This window comes from Salvia hispanica, chromosome 3, assembly GCF_029641045.1.
Source record: "Salvia hispanica isolate PSC_SH4W2 chromosome 3, Shi_PSC_v1, whole genome shotgun sequence".
Lineage (NCBI taxonomy): Eukaryota > Viridiplantae > Streptophyta > Magnoliopsida > Lamiales > Lamiaceae > Salvia > Salvia hispanica.
The window spans coordinates 48,049,101-48,064,423 of NC_142694.1; the positions used below are offsets into that span (position 1 = coordinate 48,049,101).

The following is a 15,323-nucleotide window of genomic DNA, read 5'->3' on the forward strand; positions in this document are numbered from 1 at the left end:
TGTGAAAAGTTAAAGGCCTAATTATCCTAAAGCACAATAGTTAAATGAATTTCCGATTCTGGTTTTTTTATACGTGGGTAAGTCTTATACAAAGTGAAATTTTACCAAATGAAATTATACATAACCATATTGAAGTTTTAATTTCATTAATACTTTTTACTAATAGGGAGGGGTCGATTGGAGCGGATAGGATCGGAGAGAAGGACGATACTTTAATGTGGTTTCTATAACATGTACGATTCATTGCGCTCCATGCAAAACATAGTTCTATTTTATTACCAAAATTTGAAGTTGATAGAACAATCATATAATTTAATTTGTTGAAATTTTAACCATTTCTGAAACATAGGGATCAACTAATTCACTGCCGACATCATGTATAACAAGAATGAATCCAACATTGGTACGTAAGTATATAAGTTGGTTTCTAATTTATCCACCAAAAGTTTTAATTTATAGCATATGCCGACAATCATATTAATCATTGTCTAATCCCGAAAAACTTAGTCAATGATATCCAGACACCCCTATTTTTAGTTGAATCAACTTTTGACTTGTGGCAGGTAAAATTTTGGTCCATTCCAAAAGTATTTCTTTACGTTTGACATATACTATAAACATGTGTTCATTTTAGATAAAATTTCGCGAACGATTCTTTAAGTTTATTAGTTTAATTAGTTTTACACGACATCATGACTATCATTACTATTTTATTACAATACATTTGTAAACCTTCCAGTCTCGTATGTTTCAGATTCAAAATTTGATACCACCTAATACTTTAGCTAGATGAAATATTTACAATCATAACAGTACCACCATAATATCCCAATGTCATTGGACAAAATACAAAATCATGAAAGGTGATCCTTAAAACACTACATTCGTCTTAAATATTTATTTATGCTGACAACTTTGACGAGCTACATGTGTAACAATTATATACTTAATTATGTAGATTTTTGGGCCACTTTCATATATACATTTTGAAGTATTTTTGACAGCTCTTCAAACATAGAGTATTTCGTATACAGTTGCTATGCCCATTCCCATGTCTATTTCAAAAAAATGTGGACTTGTTCATCATTGGCGGGGCATAATCATTTTCTAGTGTTAATTTATGGATTATGTGCTCAAATTATGAATTTTGTAGTGAATTAATTACTTATAGAATATAAATGTGTTGTGAAAGCGAAATCATTTTGGAAATGTCAACAACAAATTAGGCACAACATTTTCCAAAATAAAAAGTAACTACACTTCACTATTAGAGAAACAAGTTTTTTATATTTAGTTATCTTCTATTCTTCTTCCTTCACAAGTGATCGACCATTAGTTTCTTCATTTTTTTAGTAAATTTTCAATTTCCAGATTTACTTTAGCCCTTCTTACCATTAAGTTCTAAGTTCATCAACATGTTAGGTTAATAGATGAAAACGCTATGAATAAATTTAGTTTCAGGAGAATTATAGATGGGTAAGGGAGTTGATAGCTTGCTAGCTTTAAAAAATATGCCTACAAAATGAAGAACACAAAATTTACATACGGAGGTAGTAAGGCTTGAAGTTAAGACATTATACAAAAAGCTCATCTTTACTCCGGTAAATGACCAGGAGAAACCAATTTTATGAGCTAAGAGATAGTTTCAGTAAAATATGGATGTTAAAATATTTTTTTGTATCACGTGCTTCGATGTGGGAAAATTAATACTCCTATATCTTATGATTTTTCAAAAATTATTTTTATTTGTTAAAGATTGTGCATTAAAGTTACTAATTTGAATTTTTTTTCCTTTGTATCGTGTTCATATCAACTTTTTCCTAAAATAGTTTTTGGAAAAACACTAGTACCATTTTTAATGCCTCAATACATTGCAGGGCAAAATCAATTTTCCTCCCTCTCCTATTGTATTCAAATTATTGCAGATATATATATTACTTCTCCTATTCTGTTCAAATTATTGAACTTGTATAGTACTACTATTATTGATTAAGAGGAAAGATGTGCAGGAGAGATAAAGATAAAAAGCGCATGAAATAAGTAAACAAGACCTAACATTATGCATGAAATAAGTAAACAAGACCTAACATTAATAAATGTAGGTGGTCGTGACTAATGAGACTTTAAGAACGGAAAATTATCTAGGGTTTCCATAAAGAACTTGACCGAAAGATTTAATATTCAAATAAATGAGGAAATATTAAAGTAATTAATGTCTTGACATTAAATCCAAAGACAACGAGCATCATATTCAACACTCGAAATTAAAAAAGAAACCAAGTTCAACACCGCTCAACCTGCGTATAAGGAAAACACATGCAGGATTGGGTACAATAAAATACTTAGTGGACTTATGCAGAAAATATTTTAACTATTATGCCATCCATACCATAGTGAACTTGATTTTTTTTTGCGTTACGAAAAGAATATTATCGAGTATCACAAATAACTTCATAGACTGACCAGTCAAAATAATCTCTCTGTTTTCTCAACAATCCATCAATCACAACCTTTCCATAGTGCGACGAATGTGTGGCCACACTATTCGCCCAAGAGACCAGCGACTAGCAAGGACGACTCCCGATCCCAATGGTATACACTAGCATGTTAGGGTATGCGACCCTACTCAAACCCGAATTCGTTTACATAGTCCTATTGCCTGATGGAACGAACTCACAAACTAAGCATCAGACAATATAGCTCTATAGCCTAATAGAGCGAACTCACAAACTAGGCATTAACACAACAACATCATCACAATAAAAAACAATCAAAAGCATGACATAACATATAAACCAACCTTAGACCATCTCCAACAGTACTGAAAAACCTAAAATGCAGTAGAAAGATACCTCTAATGGTACTGCAAAACCAATCTCAATATAGGTTTTTGAAGAAAAAATACCTATCTTTAGGTTTGCACTAAAAGTATACCAAAAACACTTTTTATAGTTTTAGTTATTACATTCAAGTCCAAATCAATTCATATTTATCAAAATAGAAGAAGAGAAGATAGAAAAATTAAAATACAGATATTGAAAAACTTACAGACACATTTCAGTGGCGTGAGGAAGAAGAAGCTTGAAAAAATAACCTAATCCAATCTTATTTATATTTGATTAGTTATTAAATAGTGGGCTGGCCCATATTATTGTTATATTATTCAACATAATTAAAAAAAATCTATTATTTTAAGAGCCGTTACTTTTCAATACAGAATCAAAATGTGAGTATTAGATAGATTAAAAACTTATCGGTACATATAAACATATAGAATCAGTATTTTTTCAAAATTTTATTAGATAGATTAATAACTTACCGGTACATATAAATATATGGAATCAATTATTTATATGATGCAATAAAAAATAAAAGTACTCATCTTGAACTTCGAAATGCACTAGTTGACCATTTGTGAGAATAATATGCAATCGAACATTGAGTTTTAGTTATTTTATGTGTATGTCGTAGTATGTTTAGGTACTTGTGGTATTTTTAAATGAATTTTAATTTTGAGTTTTAGTTATTTTATGTGTACATTGAAATATTTTTTTATAGTATTTTTATTATATTTAATTTTTATGAATTTTATAATTTATTTAATAAATAATAGATTTCATATTTAGTTATATTAATTAATAAATCTTATATTATACTTATTTAATTTAATTTAAGATATTGACAAAGTGTCATGGGGTTAGTGTGTAATTTAGATAAAATATATAGGTTTGATTAAAAGTATAAAAAGTTAGTGGGTGAGGAATATTTTTTTAGGTTTGAGTTTTAGTGTAAATGGTTGTAGCAAAATCAATATTTAGTGTGACATTTACACTAAAATAGGTTTGAGTTTAGTGTAATGGTTGGAGATGCTCTTATAGCACCAAATTATGATTTCAAAATATAAAAGAGTTTAGGAAATAAAGCCTACTTTGAGCACTTATTCCTCAACTATTTTCTTTCCTTTACGATCACGACTCGCTTGCGAGGAATCACCTTTTAAAAATATAAATAACATACCGTCATCAACACAAGGCATGCATCATAAGGCTTTGATTAAATTTTCTCGATTATAGGAATTTTTGGACTCGAATCCTCGTTAACTCACAAATATTAAATTCGACGTATTCATTTAATAACTTAATTATTTCGCTTATTCGCGGCTGCCCAAGGCGTCGCCGGCTCGTGACCCAAAAAGAAAATTTCCACTTCCTCGGCCTTCTTTATTTCGTCCTCGCTTAACTCCTTCAGCTCCAAAATAAAACGCAGCTTCTTATTATCTCAGGAGGCCCAACAAAAATACAATGTACTCCAGCCCAACGCCCAACGGATTACATCAAAGTTGGCCCAAAACATAAAGTATATCATTTTAATTTTTAGTTATTCAAGCTAGTCCAGGATTAAAATAAGGAAGGAGGTCCAACACCAAAGATTTCAATACAGGCAAAAAAGACATTTATATAAGAAATGTAATGAAAAACATACCAAAAAATACTTAAGGGGAAAAAAAGGAAATAGGAGTAGTAAAATAATTGAATAAGTTACAAAAAACTAAAGGGCAAATTAAACGACTACCCTTTTCCCATCGTCAATCCCCCAAATTCAATTCCTCCTTCGCCAGCTCTCTCTTCAGCTCACTCCGTTCATTCCCTATATTTTCAGAGCATCCACTATAGGGGAGCCGCGGCTCGTGGCTCGGCTGCGGCTCCCTTAGTGAGCGCCACCAATCTCTGTCGCCCGTCTCTCCGCGCCGAAACCCCCCGAACCCTCGCCTTCACCCACCGCGGCGCCGTCATGCTCACCACCCCCTCACCCTCAATTTCTCCGAAGGCATCGCCCTGCTCTAGGTGCTGGAGCAGAGCGATGAAACTCCGCCAGTACTCGCCACCGTAGAAGGACAACGTCCTTGTGGCGGTGGCGAGGTGATACGATCCATATCTTAGGGAAATTACAATTAATTAGTTATCTTTTGTTTTATCATATCTTTTCCATATCTTAGTTTTTTTATTCAATAAGTTAGGACATCCACAATGGATGCCATAGTGCATGCCCCAGTGAGAGCCCTAGTGGTTGCCACGTCAGCATGCCCCATCTTTCTGCAATGGTGGAGCCCTAGTGCATGCCCTATCTATTATCCATTTCTCATTTCAATTTTAATTTTAATTTTTTTTATGTTTACCAATTATAAATAGCAAAATTAGACTTTTAATTTAAAGAACTAGCAAAAAACATACATTACTTAATTTATTTCTAAAAAAAGTTATGATAAAGAGGTACAATTTTAACGACCACTACGCGTCCAAACTTCTTCAATCATGTCGTTCATGAGACCAAGATGAGCTTGTTAGTTGCGAATGCTCTCCTGAGCTTGTAATCTCTTGTTGAGTCCATAGGGTAAACCTCGAATGACCGCCGGGGTTGCATGACCTGCGCTCAGAGCGGCTTCATCGTCGGACCACTGGCTAGCTGCACGACCTTCATCGTGAATAATCATGTTGTGCAAGATGATGCACGCGTACATGACATTGGCGATATGATGCCTGTACCAGGAACGAGCCGGGCCTTTCACTATTCCCCAACGCGCTTGAAGCACACCGAATCCTCGCTCCACGTCCTTCCGTGCAGACTCCTGCTTTGCCGCAAAAAACTCTCTCCTCGCACCCGTTGAGATCGTCTTCAAGAAAACTGGCCATCTCGGGTAAATGCCGTCGGCTAAGTAGTACCCCATATGATGTTGTCGTCCGTTGGCAGTGAAGCTGATAACCGGACCGTTGCCATTGCATTGCTCGGTGAAGAGACTGGACGAGTTCAGCACATTGATGTCGTTGTTGGACCCCGCCACGCCAAAGTGAGCATGCCAAATCCAAAGACTGTGGTCAACGATTGCTTCAAGGATCATCGTCGGGTGGGTACCCTTATACCCACTGGTGAATTGGCCTCTCCACGCTGCAGGACAATTCTTCCACTCCCAGTGCATACAATCAATACTCCCTAACATTCCAGGAAAGCCGTGCACCGTATCGTGCATCCGCAGCAGGTCCTGGCAGTCTTGGGCATTCGGCTTGCGCAAATATGTGGCGCCGAAGGCGTCAATAACGCCCGCACAAAAATTTACCAGACACTCCCGGCCAATTGTATCCCCGACGTGAAGATACTCGTCGAACATGTCCGCCGTAGTGCCGTATGCCAACTGACGAAGCGCAACAGTGCACTTCGTCAGCGGGGATGGACCCTTTCTATGGGCCGCATCTTCCCGCCACTGAAGTACTCGTCGCGCGCCTCCAACGTGTGAACAATCTGGAGAAACAACTCTCGCCGCATCTTAAACCGTCGGCGAAAAACCGGCGCGCCCCACCGGGGATGTTCGGCGAAGTAGTCCTCGAACAGAAGTTGATGAGCTAGGACATGCTCTCGACGGACGGATGTCCGTCGGCGGATGGGCCTCGGGACCTGCTCTTGGGCCTGCTGTTCGGCTTGCTCTTGCTCATGTATGGCACGAATACCGGCGAGAATCTGGTTCCCAAAAGCAAACATTGCGCGTTCCATAGACCGACCAATATCTTCCCCGGGAAACATTTTGGAAAAGTGAGTGAAAGAGATATTGCAATGGAGAGAGAGTTGAGAAAGATGTGTGAGAGTTGTGTGAAAAATGAGTGAAATTAAGGTATATTTATAGAATTGAAAAAGAAAAAAAAAATAAAAAATTCAAACACGCGTGATCGGGATCGGGCGTGATCGGGCGCGGCTCTGCAATGGGTGCCCGAGCTCACGCCCGATCGGTCGGGCTCGGGATCGGTCGCGACCGAACTATCGGTCGCGCTCGGGCACGACCGAGTGCTGCAATGGATGCCCGACCGCGCCCGAGGCCGATCGGGCGCGCGATCGGGCATCCATTGTGCATGCTCTTAGAGTAGTATTCTAGTATTATAAATAGGAGAGCTTGTTATCATATTTAATCATCCAATCAATGAATATATTATTTTGGCCAAATGCCTTGCGAAATGCTTTAAATCCATAATTCCCTACGCTACCTGCTGCCCGACGGAAGGTCTCCGCGCACAGTCGAAACGTATATCTGATCTGTAGCCGTTGCCTGACGGGTTGGAACCCGCGCACAGCCGCCCAGATCCTTATTCCGCCGACCCTCACGGACGCCGGATTATCTTTATCTTGTTATTTTCCATTTTATCGGATCGTTAGGGATTTAGGTCCTTAACTACTGGTGCTATCATCGGTTTACTCATGTCCCGCTTTCATAATAACGTAAAAGGAACTTAGGGGAGCCACACTTTTCCGAACGGTTCTTCCCGCCGCAACAACGTCGGTGTCCGTCGTGATTACCTGGGACTTCAGCGACCACCCTTGGACGAGGAACCGTCTACTCGGCCTTTGGATGATGGCAACAACGACGACTCCATTAGCGGAAAATTGGATCAATTGTTGGATAGACCGGATAAATTTGATTCTTGGAGGGATGAAACGGATCGTCGGTTCGATAATCTTGAACCAAACCTCAACCGCAGGCATGATCACCAAAAAAGGTACGACGAAGACGATTCTGATGGTGACGGGCCACGACAGAGACGTAATTGGGAGAGGGAGTCTCGCCCCAGAAACCCTAATTTTGGCGCGCGTGACAGCCCACAGAGAGATCAATATTGTCGCGAGGGGAGAAACCGCAGGGGTTCATGTTGGGACGACGGGGCACGGTGGATCGAGCACGAGTGGTTCGGGGATGGGGATCGGGGATCCTGAGCCGGGGAGGTGTGGGGAGTTGAGGGAGGTGTCGGTGTCGAAGATTATGGCCGAGTCTGTGGTTTAATATGGAGGGAGAGGTCGTTGGGGTTGCGTCGTGGGAGGTGAAGGACGAGGCGGATCGATTCTCGGTGGGTTTCGTGGCGCCGGCGTCGAGTGTTGGAGCGGTGGCGGAGTATGTGGAGACGAAAGGGAGGGAAGAACTGCTTGTGATGGGTAGTTGGGTCGATGGTCATATGTTTATTATGGACAAGATCATTGTTAACATTTTTTAGTAGTATTATGTTTACTTCCTAATTATTTGTAATTTAGTTCTACATTTTTTATAAACTAATTATAAATTACTTACTCCGTATATGTAATGGAGAGTGAGTTGAAAAAGTTAGTGCAGAGATGATTTATACAAACTTCAAACATTATGTAATAATATGAATAAATGTAAAATATTTTGTATAGATTGTGTATTTACCCCTCCTAATCCACTAATCAAATATCTATGTTATTATAAAATTAATATATAAAATATTATTTTATCCATTTTTTTAATAAACTCAAAAACAATATTGTGGACAGAGAGAGTAAATTTTTCATGGACTAAATCTCTCTCATAAAGAAAATTTTCCAACAATTTCTGGGGAGCGAGGTGGGCTGTGGACTCTGGGATGGGCCACTGTATGGACTATAAGTTAAGTGGAATAGTAAAAATCAGAATTGAATTTGGAATTTATAAAAAAATTTAATTAAAAATATAATTTTATAAATATTAGGTACTAAAAAGGTGTAAAAATATTATTTTATGGATATTAGTTTCGTAGTTCACTCTTTCAACTAACAAAAGACAAAGTATGGCCCAAAATAAAACATGGTAGGCTGGTTTAGTAGGATTTGGGCTTTAAATTTTACTACCAAAAGAGGGAGTATATATGGTCCAAAATGGTAGCCGTAAATTAATTTTCTTTTACTCGGCAAAATTCTTGATTGTTCAATACTAGGGAAGTTATGTTGTTGCTTTCGTTTTGTTTTTTCTTATATGCTTGCTTGTTCAGATCTGATCATATATGAGCAAGTGATTGGTTGGAACAAGGATGGGACTGTTTGGATGATGGATTGCCTGCATTTCAGCTCATTTTATGGGAATTCTTTATGATATTTTTATCAAATTGGAGATTTAAGTATGTCCATATTAACTTAGCAAACGAATTTCCGATCTTCATTTGTAGCTATCCCCAAACCACATTAAAAATTAAGAGTCTAGGTTCGTTATTAGAAATGGGTCACCCAGAGGATTATACATACTTATATAAATGAGCTAGGATTATCACCAAGTCGATGTGGAATAAGATTTAAGATTTTTAATATTCGTTGTTTGTGGATCGTTCAAGTTGAAAAGCTCCGTTTGCAATAGCTTGATTCGACTCAAAGTATTCGGTTTCCATTCGATTCTTCATACTCTAATAATCAATACTATAACATAAAATCAAGAAAAAAAAAAACTCATAAAAAGATCAATCAACACTATTATATCCTTCGATAAGTTGTGCAAGAAAAATAATTCATAGAATATCATAAGGATATTGGAGTACATAAAAAGATTCCATGTTATACTATTAATAATTCCATAGTCTAGTGCTTTTATTATATATATGCATCAAAGCCATAAAGAAAATACCAAGAAATTGCACAAAAAATGCACCGAACTACAATCATCAAGGAATTATACGTTCTTGTTTATTTGAGATCCCATTATAACATCAATGTTGAAAGAACAAAAAGTCAATAAACATTACTTCATCCATCCACAAAAAGTATATATAACAATGGCAGTATTTGTGGGTCACAAAAAACACATCCAACCAACAAAAGTATATATAAAAATGGCAGTATTTGTGGGTCACAAAAAACACATCCAACCAACAAGAAAACAAAATGGTAGAATATCATGAGGATATATGATACTACAAGACTGGACAAAAGTTGTTATTGCTCAATTGAAATAATACATGGAAAAAACAAGACTCTTTGATTATGGAAAAACAGACCTAATGCTATGTGGTTCGACTCTTATAATATGATCCGGGAAAGAACCACAAAGAAAATCCGGATGAAAATAAATAACCGACTCGATAACAAGACATAAAATAGAGCAGATGCATTGGAGCTGATGTAGGTGGCTCCGGTGTTGGTTCGTGGTGAGTCGGGAGGTGAGCTGAAGATCCTTATTATTAATACGAGAGTACATAAACAAAATCAAGAACGTTTTACTATCAATTGAGCCAATAAATGCGAATAAGTAAGTGTAGAGAGCCTTCACTAGGAATCAAACTTTTGTTGGACCATAAAGTTATCATCTGAAAAAGAAATAGCACAAGGTCAAGTTTGTAAATGGAGTAGCATTTAGTTATATATATGATCAATAGAATGTATGCTCACAAATTGATTACCTTTGCTTCAACCCTCTTTTATCGACCACTTATGGTTCGTAGAGGTCATCCATACAAATGTCCTTCTCGACAAATGATCCATATTTTTCCTCATTTACTGTCTCCGTGAATACTCTTGGCATATTAATGACAGTTATCCGTCGAAGAGTGGTTAATAATTTCAAACCATCTGGAACCTTCTTCAATTCGGGGCACCCCATGATAGCAAAGGAAGTAAGTTTTGGCGTTGCTCCTTCTTCCATTTCCCATTTCTTTAAATCATGCAACTCATACAATCTAAGATGCTTGAGTTGTGGAAATAAGTTTGAAGGGAAAGTTAAAGTTTCTGCTATCTTGACGTTTTTTAAAGTTAGCTCTTGCAACATGGGATAGCTGCCAAACTCCATCACAACTATCATACCCTTGCAATGTTCGAGTTCCAAGCTTACTAAATTCTGACACATCCCTTGTCTGTAGGATGGAAAACTGCCGCTCATATCGCATTTACACATCTGCAAAGTAACCAAGGAAGGAGACATCAACCCATCATTTAAAACCTCCATATATTTCTCCGAACTTAGATCACATCCATTAACACAGAGTCGAGTGTCACGTAATTGGCTGTTTTTGTTGCTCAATACAATTGACATGCTATCCACATCAGAGACTCTAACACGTAGACTCTGCAGACTCACCAATTTGGGAATATCTGCAATGCCACAAGTCTCACTCCTGATCTCTTCTAATATCTCCAACTCTTGTAGCCCATCTAGTCTTAGTTTCTCTCCTCCGATCACTTTCATGTCGTCTTTTAGAAACAAATGCTTTAGTCTTTTCATCTTCCATATCACGTTTGGCAATCTTATAACAACCTTGTATGATACTCGCAAATCTAACGTCTGCAAGTATGGCATGCTGCATACAGATTTTGGTAGCTCTCTCACATTAGAATTCCTCAGACTCAAGTATCTTAAACGAATTAGTTCGCCTACCTCGCTTGGTAACTTTTCCCCTTCAAACCTACTACAGTCTGCCACAAATATCCTCAAGTATTGTGACATCTTAAAGTCAATTGTATTCTCTTTGAAGCAAATGTCTGGTATGTAATAAGACTTTTGGATAAACATAAAAGATCTAAGACCTTTAACTTCCCCCAATCCATCTATACTTGATACCCTCTCGAAGTCAAAACTGATGGCTAATCTGCGTATAGAATTGCCAATGTATGGAGGTATAACTAACCTTGTTCCGAGGGTCAGATATGTAGAAGCATCAATGTGCTTTAGAAACTTTTCTTCTTCAGCTTCAGCTTTAGAAGAGCAGAGATCATGCATCAAATCATGAAGCCCACACTCATCCAACTTGTTAAGTGGAGAGTAGTAACTAGCTTTATGGAGTTGAACCATACACCTCTTCCGTTAGATATCTTTGGGCCACATCTCTTAGAGTCTCGTTAGGTCCTTTATCTTGGTATGAAATGAAGCCCTCCGCCATCCACAATAGATACAATCTCTCTAAATCAATGTTGTGATCCTCGGGAAAACATGCTAAATAGAGGAAGCATGGCTTCAAGTAATAAGGCAAGGCATCATAGCTTAACTCTAGCACCTGTTTTACTCTTTTGTATTCTTCAACACCTTCTCCACGCCTTAAATATAATTCCATGTTCGCATTTACCTTTTTCCATTCTGGTAAATCGTATTCTTTTGGGCGCAAAATCCCTCCAATAACACAAATTGATAGTGGTAACCCTTCACACTTGGATACAATTTCTCTTCCAACATCTTCTAAAGTTTTTAAATCTGTGTCAACCGTCACAATGCAAAAAAAAAATAAAAATAAGATGCAGATATTCAATTTATTCTTAAAAGAAACAAAAGAAAGTAAATAGTGCTCTAGATCAAAGAAAGTAAATAGTGCTCTAGATCAATTTCTAGTTGTGGGCAGCCTTACAACTTTGGAGTAGTACAATTTTCATCAAATTAATATGAATGGAGTGATCTAGATTATATTTATCTCTCTTCCTAACTTAGTGATTCATATCACATCACATTGCTACCTTGTTATATCTTGACTATAGATTTTTTTTTCTTCTATTAAAGAGGGGCGTGTATTTGGATATCATATTGAATTTATGCATAATCCGAAATAATTCTAAAAATATAATCTCATCATAAATTTAATTCCAAAAGTCCAAAATGCTTGTACTTAATCCAACCTGCAACTGACACATTCGAATTATCTTGCAAAATGAAAATTCAAAAATCCGAAGAAGTTAGTTGCAGTAAATTTCATTTAAAAAGGCTCTATATTTCTAATAGAATAACACAAAGAAAACATAAACCAGCCAAAAATAGTTTTATGATCAAATGCATAACTTTAAAAACAGAACTTTATCAGCACAACACTACAAAAAATGTCAGTTTATCGGCGGAATTAGCGACGAAATTTTTTTCGCTATGAATTGGCGATACAACAGAATTTTCCGTCGCTAATTTTTTTTCTTTTTAATTAATGTATTTCCGTCGGTAAAACCATTTATCGACGGGATTCTTAACGATGGTTTGTAGGGACATTTTCCATCGGTAAAACACTCGTCGGTAAATTTTTTTACTGAAAAAGAAAAAATTTAGTGACGGAATATTCCGTCGGTAATTCTGTCGCTAATTCGTAGCGAAAATTTTTCGCCACTAATTCCATCGGTAAACTGACATTTTTTTGTAGTGCAACATGTAAATTTAAATATCAACACAATGATACAAGTATATCAACATAAGACAGTTAATAAAGTTATGTCTTCGCATTGATAATTATAGTATAAAAAATCGAAAGAGTTATACGTTCTGTATTGGAAATTAATTTTACTAAAGTGCGGCACGCCAAACATATTCAGAATAGCTATATTTAGATGGAAAGCTCTAATTACACAATTATAACATCGAAGAAAGAAGAGAGCTTAAACTTCTGACCTGGATATAAATTTGCTACTTTTTGAAGTAAAGCCCAACCTTCATCTTCTGTAAGAAATTTCAACATGTGATGTTCGGATTCTTGATTAGCAATATTCTGAGAGCGAGTGGTGAGAATGACATTACAATTCACCGGAAAAGCTTGCTTTATGATCTCCCAATGAACATCTTCCCATATATCATCTATCACAATCACACATTTCCTCTCCACCAATAAACTATGAATTCTTGTCACCAAATCCTCAACTTCCAAGTCATCGATCTTTGCCTTGCTATCAAGTTGTTTCAAAATCTTTCCGAAAACCGCCTTATGTTCAAACTGTTGGGTGATGCAAACCCATGCTCGGGCATAAGATTGGAGGTCCGTGTGGTTGTAAACCTTTCTGGCAAGAGTAGTTTTTCCGAGACCACCCATCCCATATATCTTTACTACTCGTTTCCTTCTGGAACCATCCTTCACCTTGGAGACCAAAAGCTCGATGTCTTTCTCCATGCCCACAAAATCATGCTCAACCTCATGAGCATACGTCTGTCTCAACAGATGCTGCTGCTCAGCTTCCTGCTTCAAATGAGATGATGAGCCTTGTTGATCCAACTCTGACTTTAACTCTTTAGTGAGGTCGGCCAGGGCAGATATTATGTCACGAGCCTCATTCCCAACCTCGTGGACACTGATGCACTCACACATGATGCAAATGTACCTTTTGAATTTATCCTTGAGGCTCTTCCGCCCTTCCCTTTTGGATTGAACTTCGACCGCATACGTTTCAAGCAGATTCTCAGCTTTCTCCGCCAGATCTCTGAGTTGGGAAATGTAAAGCTTTAGAGATGGAGAATTGCGTCTCTCTCTGTCAGCTCTCATCAACAAGGCATGGATGCTTCTCAGATCTGCTTTGACTTTGTCAACATCACCGCTCACACTAAGGAGAAACTTAGTTTCTTCAACCAGCAAATCACGAAGGGTTTCCAGAAACACATTTGCAACAAATTCTGCCATTCTACTTTTTCTCTCTTTTCTCTCTTCTTTTTTTTGCCCTGCTTTTGATCAATAAATTAGCAATGCCAAGATCCACCACACACTTACGTACAATATGATAATGAAATTGGATTTCTGTATTCCACGTTGTAGGTCCATTGATTCTAGAACGCATACTCCATATCTTGTTCTCATTTATTTGTGATAGCTATAACCACGTTGTGGGAACGCATACTACCTTATCTTTTTCCCAATTATGTTTTAGGGCATCCAATCTATTGAAAACCTTCTTTTTGAAAAATCTCCAATTTCTTACCTTGGACATGATGCCAAACACATTATTATTATTATTATTATTATTATTATTATCATTATTATCATTATTATTATTATTATTATTATTATTATTATTTAGATCTAATCTAAATATCGTATTCCATTTAATTAAACTAGTTAACTAATTTTAAATTAATAATATACAGGCTTGGATTTCCCTAATTTTTCAAAATTGTAAAACAAAAATGGAAACAAATGATAATATAAATTGAAATTTCCTTTATATACAATAAGTAATTAATTTAAATACAAAGTAAAAATACTCTATCATTTGCTTCCACAATTTCATTAAGAGCTTCCTTTAGAATTTCCCACATTTCAAGATGTAGTGTCCCCGTTTTAACTAGGTCAGACTTTTCAATTCTATTACTCCGTCTTATATTAACTAAATCTCGAAGGAGAGGTAAACGAGAAGATATTACTCCTTCCATCCCTCATAATTTGTCACCATTTAATTAAGCACGGGTTTTAAGAAATATAATAGAAAATGGATTGAAAAAGTTAGTGACATGTGAGTCCTACTTTTATATATTAGTTTTATAATAATATGTGAATGAGAATGGATTAATGGAATATGAGGTGCACTACCAAAAATGGTAAAAGTGAAAGGTGATAAATTTTTAGGGATTGACGAAAAAGGAAATAGGTGACAAATTTTTAGGGAGGGAGGAAATATATAATTTGAAGGAGTTTTTACCTTTTCATTAAAAGAAGGTAAAAGAAAGAGAAATATCAAGATAACAAAATCTCAACAGCAAACATATGTCACTACTAGAAAAAAGGGATGTCCTTACACTTTACTTATAACATTTTACCTTTTCATCCCTAGTAACTTAAATAGACACCTTTACATAGGTCTGGTGCTACAAA

At 36.5% G+C, this 15,323-nt stretch overlaps 1 pseudogene across 1 annotated transcript; it reads right to left on the bottom strand.

Moving 5' to 3' along the window:
* Positions 1 to 9,664: 9,664 nt before the first annotated feature.
* Positions 9,665 to 14,289, bottom strand: LOC125216866 (putative disease resistance protein At1g50180; annotated as a pseudogene). Its single transcript, XR_016137292.1, has 3 exons — positions 13,142 to 14,289; positions 10,194 to 11,974; positions 9,665 to 10,100 (listed from the first exon to the last, which is right to left on the bottom strand). The product of XR_016137292.1 is annotated as a putative disease resistance protein At1g50180 (transcript).
* Between the last annotated feature and the right edge of the window lie 1,034 nt (positions 14,290 to 15,323).